Consider the following 9103-nt stretch of genomic DNA (forward strand, 5'->3'; position numbering starts at 1 on the left):
CTCAGGCTGGTCTTAAACTCCTGAACTTAGGCAGTCTACCTGCCTCAGCCTCCCAGAGTGCTAGGATTACAGGTGTGAGTCACTGTGCCTTCCCTAAAAAAAATTTTTTTTTAATTGGCCAGGTGTGGCGGTGAGTACCTGAGGAGGCTGAGAAAGGAGGATTGCTTGAGCCCAGGGGTCTGAGGTAGGAGTAAGCTATGATGACACCACTGCACTCTACCTGGGGCAACAGAGCAAAACCCTCTCCAAAAAAAAAAAAAAAAAAAGGAAAAAAGAGTATTTATTTCCAGTATCATAAGTTCCTTTATGTGCCCCCTCCCTGATCACATCCCTCTTCTTCCCCTCTTCCTCCCTCACCAGATGTAACCACTACCCGGAAATTTTAAGTAATCATTCCCTTATTTTTCATTATAGTTTTACTAACTATAAATGCACCCCTAGACAGTATATTGTTTAAATTTTTCCTATTTGGAACCTTTTGTGAGTGGAACCTAACTGCATGTATGAATGCTTCTGTGATTTGCTTCTTTTAACATCGGGTTTTTGAGATTCATATATGTTGGTACCTGTAGTCAGAACATGTTAGTACACTGCTATATAATATGCCATTGCATGAATAAATCTTAATTGACTTGTTCATTCTAGTACTGATGGATATGATGATGGAATGACACACATATGCTAACATTTCTCTAAAGTATATACTCAGGAGTGGAATTCTTGGGTCCTGAGATTTGCACATGTTTAATTTTATTATGTAATGCCAAACTTTGTTCCAAAGGGATCACTTAAATGTACACTCCAAAGAACCATGGATATGGATAAGAGTTCCATTGCCTCCAAATGCTTACCAAGATGGCATTTTCTAGGCTTTTTTATTTTTATGACGCTAGTGGGACATACTGTTTTATTATAATTTTTTTTTTTGAGACAGAGGCTCACTCAGTTATCCTGGGTAGAGTGCTGTGGCATCATAGGTCACAGCAACCTCGAACTCTTGGGCTCAAGTGATCCTCTTGCTTCAGCTTCCCAAATGGCTGAGGCTACAGGCCCACCACCGTGCCTGGCTAGTTTATTTTATTTTTTAATTTTTTTTATGAGAGACGGGGTTTCATTCTTGCTCAGGTTGGTCTCCAACTCCTGAGCTCAAGCTATCCACCCACCTTGGCCTCCCAGAGTGTTAGAATTGCAGGTAGGAGCCACCATACCTGGCCTTTATTATGATTTTAATTTGCATTTCCCTGATTAATAATGAGATTGATCACTTTTCCTTCAATTATTGGCCATCATTTGTGTTTTCTCTTTTGAAAAGAGCCTATCCTGTTTTTGGCCTTTTTTTTCTTTTCTTTTTCTTTTTTTTGAGACAAAGTCTCATTTAGTCCCCCTTGGTAGAGTGCTGTGGCATCATCGTTCACAGCAACCTCCAACTCTTGGGCTCAAGCAATTCTCTCATCTCAGCCTCCCAAATAGCTGGGACTACAGGCAGCCGCCACAATACCTGGCTATTTTTAGAAACAGGGTCTCACTCCAGCTCAGGCTGGTCTCAAACTCCTGAGCTCAGGCAATCTGCCTGCCTTGGCCTACCAGAGTGCTGGGATTACAGGTGTGAACCACTACACTTAGCCTATTTTTGGCCTTTCTATTGATTTATTTCTCTTTTGCTTATAGATTCTTAGAGTTCTATTTATAATCTGTTATTAATCTTCTACTGGTTATGTTTACAGCCTGTCTTTTCACTCTCTTAATAGTGTTTTCTGTACAGCAACGATATGGAACCAACCTAAGTGTTCATCAATAGATAATCGGATGAAGACAATGTGGTATGCATATACCATGGGATATTACTCAGCTCTAGAGAAGAATGAAATCATGTCTTTTGCAGCAGCATGGATACAACTGGAAGCCATTATCTTAAGTGAAATAACTCAGAAACAGAAAGTCAAATATCGTATGTTCTCACTTATAAGTGGGAGCCTAACTAATGTGTACAATGGATATAAAAAGTATAGGCGGTACCTGTGGCTCAAAGGGGTAGGGCGCTGGCCCCATATGCTGGAGATGGTGTGTTCAAACCCAGCCCCGGCCAAAAACTGCAAAAAAAAAAAAAGAAAGAAAGAAAAAAAAGAAAAAGAGTAGAATAACAGATCCTGGAGATTTGGAAGGGTGGAAGAATAGGAAGAAGGTGTGGAATGATAAACTTACTTACTTAATGGATAGTACATACACTAATTGGGTAATGATTACACAAAGAGTCTAGACTTCACCACTATGCAATATATCCATGTAAGAAAACTGCATTTATACCCCTAAATCTATAAAAAATAATAAAAAATAAAACAGTGAATGTGGGGAAAATAGCTTTATGTCACTTATAAATATGATTTAAAATATCATATTGAATTTCTCCTGTTCCTGTGGCCAACTGCCTTACATCCAAGATTAATCTGTTTATTGTCCCATAATTAAATAAAATTTAAAATGTTATTATCCCATTTATCAAAAATTGAAGTTCAGGGAAATGAGGCAATTTGTGCATATATATTCATCAATTCACTATTAAAATTCAATACATTTTTTTTTTGAGACAGGGTCTTACTTTGTCACCCTTGGTAGAGTGCTATGGCATCATAGCTCACAGCAACCTCAAACTCTTAGGCTCAAAGCAATTCACCTGCCTCAGCCTCCCTAGTAGCTGGAATTACAGGAGCCTGCCACAATGCCCAACTATTTTTTTTTTTTTAGAGACTCGCTCTTGCTCTTGAACTCCTGAACTTGCTCTTGAACTCCTGAGCTCAGGCAACTCACTGTTGCTCTTGAACTCCTGAACTCACTCTTGAACTCCTGAGCTCAGACAATCCACTGGCATTGGCTTTAAAACTCAAGATTTTTTTTTCATTTAATTCTTTTTTTTTAATTGAATGGTAACTATGCACATTAATGCACTTCTGGGGTACAGTGTGGGGTTTGCACACACAATCCGAAATACTTCCATCAAACTGGTTAACACTCCTACACTGCTGGTGGGAATGTAAACTAATACATCTCTTTTGGAAAGACATCTGGAGAACACTTAAAACTCAAGATTTTTTTAACCTAGCCTGCATTTGCACACTATTCCAGGCAGCATGCTGTTAAGAGAACAAAATAAAATAATATAGCTTATTAGCTTTGAGTTGAATAAAAAAAGTTTTACTGATAAATGAAAGTTCTTAATTTTAATGTACTCTACCAGCCTTTTCATTTACACTTTATATATTTTGTGCCTTGATCAATATATTCTCTTATATTTTTTCCTAAAATTTTATACTTTTGCCTTTCAAATTCATGTTCTGAATCTACCTAGAATGTATGATGTGAGCTAGGGCTCCAATTTACTATTTTTCCCTATGGAAAACTAATTGTTCCAGCACCACTTTTAAAAAGTACACTTTTTTTCTAATTTAAAATGTCAGTTCTATCATATATCAAATATTTATATACATGTGACTTTGTTATGAAGTTCTTTATTCGGTTCTCCCGTGACACTGCCTTAATTACTGTTGTTTTGTGATGTCTTGACATCTGATAAGGCAAGCTTTCCCATCTGGTTCTTCAAGAATGCTTGAAGAATGCTGTGGCTCAAGTGGCTAAAACACCAGCCACATACACCTAAGGTGGTGGGTTTGAATCCCCAGCCTGGGCCCGCCAAACAACAATAATGGCTGCAACCAAAAAATAGCTTAGTATTGGCCTTTTGTACTTAAAGTGAATTTCATAATCAAGTTCCTTTTAGATCTCCTTTGTTACATTCGTGTCTAAGAATTTTATATATTTTATGAGATTGTAAATTATATATTTTTATTTTAATATTTAATTATGGCTGTTATATGAAGGTACAATTGTTTTGTTTTGTTTTGTTTTGTTTTTTGAGACAGTGTCTCACTCTGTTGTCTGAGATAGAGGGCTCACTATGACCTCAAACACCTGGGCTTACGCAATCTTCCTGCCTCAGTTTTCCAAGTAGCCAGGACTACAGGTGTCTGCCACAATGCCCTGATAATTTGTTATATTTTGGGTAGAGATCGGACGTGGGGTGGGGTCTCGCCCTTGCTCAGACTGGTCTTGAACTTCTGACCTCAAGCAATTCTGCCTCAGCCTCTCAGGGTGCTAGGATTACAGGTGTGAACCATTCATTGCACTGGCCAATAACTAGTTTTTACATATTAATCTTTATATCTAGAAACATGCTAAACTCACTTCTGAATTCTAATATTTCTGTGTTTAGTCTTATAGATTTTTCTATGAACACAGCCATAGTTTTTACTCTAATTTCAGTTTTCTTTCTTTTTTCCTATTTCTTATATCTTCTATTTCCTTTTCTTGGCTTACTACACTCACTAGAACTTCTAGTACAATGATGAACAAAGGTAGTCATAGTGACCCCTTTGTGTAATTCCTAGTTTCAAAGGGGATTCTTTCAATTCACCCTTAAGTAGCATATTTGTTGTAGGTTTTTATAGATATCTCACTATATGTTGTCATTTTACTTTTGGCACAAAAGCAAATATTTATTTAAAACAAGAAAAGAAATTATACTACATTTTAACAGCTTTATTTGTGTGTGTTATATTTACTGTAAAAATCTGAAAGTTCTCTTCAACATCATAAAACCCATAAAAATAACATTTTCATTAGCTGTCTAATATACCTGGAACCTAATGTCACAATGCCAGGTAAAATTGGCACAGTGAGTGGTAGGAGTATTCCTGAAAGCCATTCCTAAACTAAGGCAGCTAGTAATCAGCTAATTATACACAAACATGTCAGTGACCCATATAATATATGTTTTCCTAAAGCCAAACTAAATTTACCACCAACACAACCATCTCTTAGTTGTGTTTCAGAAAGCCTCGTGGCCACTCCCGCATCACTTGGCATGAAGAGAATTGTGAGAGGGGGAAGTTGAAGTAGCAAGAGACAGTCATCTCAACCTCTTGGGATGAAAATATCTTAAATTTGCAGATTTTGCAAAAACACTTCACGATGTCCAACACCACACCTTAAAAGTGAAACTAAAGCCTGTCAGTGGGAGGGCAACCAGGATAATGTAATGATTTAAAAGCATCCTCCATTAGGAGGAGTTAAAGAATTTAGGGAATTTGGCCTGGAAAAGAGGTTTGTTTGGAACATAAGTTTATCTGTAATTTTTTTGGAGAAGGCTTATATTTTTTCTATATGGACCAAGAAGTCAACCTAGGAATGGAAGCTCTAAAATGGCACAATTTTTATTCAATATGAAGCAGAAATTTCCAACACAAATGTTCAAAGAAGTAATGAGTTTCTGATTACTTGAGATGCTCAAGGAAAAATGGAGGATACCTGGTCACTATTTTATAGAAGGAATATCAGCACCAGATAAACAGTCAACTGAATGTCCTTTACGTAGCCATCAACTTTGAGAGCCTATGATTCATAAAAGAATGATCTATAAGCTAGATTACAATTTATGTTTTACTAAAGAATCATATATGCTGACCAGGTGTGGTGGCTTACACCTGTAATCCTAGCACTTTGGGAGGTTGAGGTGGGTGGATTACTTGGGCTCACAAGTTCAAGACCAGTCGGAGCAAGATCAAGATCCTGTCTCTACTAAAAATAGAAAAAGTAGCCAGGCATTGTGGTGGGCACCTGTAGTCTCAGGTAATCAGGAGGCTGAGGCAAGAGAATTGCTTGAGCCAAGAGTTTGAGGTTGCTGTGAGCTAGGATGCCACAACGCCCTACCAAGGGCGACAGAGAGAGACTCTGCCTCCAAAAACAAAATTAAATATGCTATGCTGACTGACTGGACCTTGTGTTTGTGAGTAGGGGCCCCCATTCCCAATATCAGAATACTAAGAAGTCAATTGATAAACTGGTGAGCACAGATAGATAAAGACAGTCAGAGCTAAGATAGATGATCTCAATGGAATGTAATTACTAAGTTGCAGAAGCAAGCTCAGTTGGCCCTTTTCAAAATAAGATTTTACCAGCTAATTCAAGTAAAATATTCATGCTGCAAATCTGAGACTTTTCTCCTTGAGTAATGCTAGACACACTTAAAAATTCCTATTATCGGGCGGCACCCATAGCTCAGTGGGTAGGGCACCGGCCACCTACACTGAGGCTGGTAGGTTCGAACCCAGCCCGGGCAAGCTAAAGCAACAATGACAACTGCACCCAAAAAAATGGCCGGGCATTGTAGCGGGGGCCAGTACTCCCAGCTACTTTGGATGGCCAAGGCAAGAGAATCACTTAAGCCCAAGAGTTTGAGGTTGTTGTAAGCTGTGACGCCACGGGGGCACTCTACCCAGGGTGACAGCTTGAGACTCTGTCTCAAAAAAAAAAAAAAAACTTCTACTGTCAACTTTCCTTTCTTGTAAACTCTCCAAGAATTGCTTTCCTTCTCTTGGACTTAGTAGACATTATAATAGTCCCCCTCCACCCTGTATTGTTTCACCTAACTATATTAATGTTTGCATTTCTCAGGTTTATGGATTAAATTTGAGGTTGACTGCTTCCTGGAGATCTATAAGGAGTACTTAAAAGTCATCTGTAACTTAACCATAGTCATAACATAGGCTACAGTCTTTTGGAAAGATTTCCTGTAGCCAGTTGACGGTTGACCTCACCCAAGGTAAGGTAGACTCTTGTGAAATGTAAACACAGAGCCCTTCCCTGACTTGCCTGTTCGGTTTTCTTCCTGATCTCTTGTCTCCCTCATTTGTCTCAAACTTGCCTTTACAGTTACAACTCTTATACACCTCTTCCAGGAATTAATATATAATAGAATGTCAAATTACTTGAACAGCTTGCGCATGTGCTTAGGACACCAGAAAAAATTCTTTTAACAATTCTTTTAAGGTTGGTATTTTATTTATCTTATTTATTTTATTTTATTTCATTTCATTTCATTTTTTGAGACAGAGCCTCGCCCTGTCACCCTGGGTAGAGTGCTGTGGCATCATAGCCCACAGCAACCTCAAACTCTTGGGCTCAAATGATCCTCCTGCCTAAGTCTTGTGAGTAGCTGGGCCTACAGGCACCCGCAACCATGCCAGGCTAGTTTATCTTTTTTTTTTTTTAAATTTAGTTTTTCTGTTTTTGGTAGAGACAGGTTCTCACTCTGCTTAGGCTGGTCTCAAACACGCCTAAGTTCAGATGATTCACTCACCTTGGCCTCCCAGAATGCTGGGATTACAGGCATGAGCCACTGCTCTTGGCCAAAGCTGATGTTTTTAAAAGATAATTTAAGTAGTCATTATAGGAAAAAATATGGTAGTTTATCTTATTTATTTTATTCTTTGTAGTTCTTTTTAATATGAATCCATCAAGAATATTGCTGGGAGGATGGCAACCTTTCCTATTTATTTTTTTTATTTACTTTTTACTTTTTTTTCTGAGAGAGAGAGTCTCATTTTCTTGCCCCTGATAGAGTGCCAAGGCATCACAGCTCACAGCAACCTTAAACTCTTGGGCTCAAGCCATTTTCTTGCTTCAGCCTCCCAAGTTGCTGGGACTACAGGTGTCTGCCACAATGCCTGGCTTTTTTTTAGAGGTGGGGGTCTCACTCTTGCTCAGCCTGGTCTCAAATTTGTGAGCTCAGGCAATCCACCCACCTTGGCCTCCCAGAGTAATCTTTTCTTTTTAGAATGTGTAGCCTTTAAATGTATCTTTTTTTTTTTTTTTGAGACAGAGTCTCACTTGGTCACTCTTGGTAGAGTGCCATGGCATCTTAGCTCGCAGCAACCTTAAACTCCTGGGTTCAAGTGATTGTCTTGCTTCAGCCTCCCAGGTAGCTGGGACTACAGGTGCCTGCCACAGCGCTGAGCTATTTTTTAGAGACGGAGTCTCGCTCTTGCCCAGGTTGATCTTGAACTCGTGAATTTAGGAAATCCCCAGCCTCGACCTCCCAAGTGCTGGGATTAGTACCTTTAAAGGCAAGCCATGAGCCACTGTGCCCAGCTTGCCTTTAAAGGTATTAATCTGGTTTTGATCAAAGACTCAAAACATGAAACACCCCATAATGGTAAGAAGGAATGGTGCATGTGATATAATTTGAAATCAATTCTTTTTACTAAGTAGCCTCTCTAAAGAACAAAATGTTGTTGCTAGATTTGGCTCCTTCCCCAGATCCCCACTCTAATGCTGCCTTGGAAAAGTCTAATTTTTTTCAGCCTCAGTTTTTCTTCTGTATATTAGTGTACTGGTCCTTCATGGAGAAAATTTCCAAATAGTAGCCTATGGTAACAGGAAGAAGGCAGAATGGTGGTAGAGAAGTGACAGTGAGGCAGTATGGTATCATAGTTAGAAGCATAGATTCCAGAGCCAGTCTACCTAGGATTGAAGCCTACCTCATTACATTTATCTATAAAAGAAGTTGTGATAATTCCATGAGTTAAAATGTGGAAAGCAATTAGAACAGTGCTTGACTCCATCATTACTTGCTGTGATAATGATGATGATGATCCCTAAGAAAATATAAGCAGAGGACCCTAACCCTATACTTTCTTTTGTCATAGAGCAGAAACTATAGATCAGAGAACATTATTAGACAAACTTTGTAAGATTACAGAACCTTTCTCACTCCTTTCTGTTTGTCAGTGTTATCCCCTTTTTTCTCCAGAGTTCAGCAGATAAATCTTAAAATTAAACGAGCCTGTGTGCTTGGTTTCAATGGCAGTAGGAAAGTGGGGGAAGGGTCTCATTATACAGCTGAGCTTGGGAGACAGCTACTAAAAGGAGATCAGGCTGTGTCCTTGTGGCTGCAAGGAAGCAAGAATGTGTGAAGTGGCTCTAGGTCTGGAAAGGGGCTTGAGGACTCAGTGGTGGAAAGGTTCATGTAGTTCCCTGTCCTCCCTACTTCTGTCACAGAGCTGTGGTGAGCATCAAATGAACCAGTGTGTAAAAAGGTGCTTTAAAGTGATACAGAGACATTACCAGAATAGCAGTGAGTGCTTGTTACGATTGCTATACTGTAAATATGTCCTCAAAAGTGTATATGTAAGACTTATTCCTCTCAGGAACAATATCCAAGTTTTGTCCTTTCTTTAAGACTGATTAAGCAACACCAGGGCTGGTGGGTTCA

This window comes from Otolemur garnettii, unplaced genomic scaffold (assembly GCF_000181295.1).
Source record: "Otolemur garnettii isolate 467f Iridium unplaced genomic scaffold, OtoGar3 scaffold00125, whole genome shotgun sequence".
NCBI lineage: Eukaryota > Metazoa > Chordata > Mammalia > Primates > Galagidae > Otolemur > Otolemur garnettii.